This window comes from Bison bison, unplaced genomic scaffold, assembly GCF_000754665.1.
Source record: "Bison bison bison isolate TAMUID 2011002044 unplaced genomic scaffold, Bison_UMD1.0 scf7180017862549, whole genome shotgun sequence".
NCBI lineage: Eukaryota > Metazoa > Chordata > Mammalia > Artiodactyla > Bovidae > Bison > Bison bison.
Genome location: NW_011493121.1, coordinates 28,922 through 29,655, shown reverse-complemented (window position 1 = coordinate 29,655; position 734 = coordinate 28,922).

Here is a 734-nt window from a genome sequence, read left to right as displayed (position 1 = left end):
TCTTCACAGTCCAACTCTCATATCCATACATGACCAGTGGAAAAACCATAGCCTTGACTAGATGGACCTTACATCCCTATAATAAATTCCACATGATCATAGTGTATGAACCTCTCAATATATTGTTGAATTTGATATGCTTATATATACTTTTTTATTTGCTTGTATTTTGTTGAGGATTTTTGCATCCGTGTTCATCTGTGATACTGTCCTGTAACTTACTTTTTTTTGGGGGGGGGGTCATATCTTTGTCTAGTTTTGGTATTAGGGTGATGGTAGCCTCATAGAACAAGTCTGGAAGTGTTCCTTCCTCTTCAGTTTTTTGGGAATAGTTTCAGAAGGATAAGCATTAATTCTCTAAATGTTTGGTAGAATTAACTTATGAAGCCATTTGGCCCTGGTTTTTTGTTTGTTTGAGTTTTAAAATTATTGATTCCATTTTATTACTGGTACTTGATCTATTCATATTTATTATTTCTTCCTGGTTCAGTCTTGGAAGATTGTATGTTCCAAAGATTTGTCCATTTCTTCTAGGTTGTCTAATTGTTGGCAAATACTGTTCATAATATTCTCTTATGAATTGTTTGTATCTCTGTGGTATTCGAAGAAGGCAATGGCACCCCACTCTGGTACTCTTGCCTAGAAAATCCCATGGACGGAGGAGCCTGGTAGGCTGCAGTCCATGGGGTCACTAAGAGTCGGACATGACTGAACGACTTCACTTTCACTTTTCA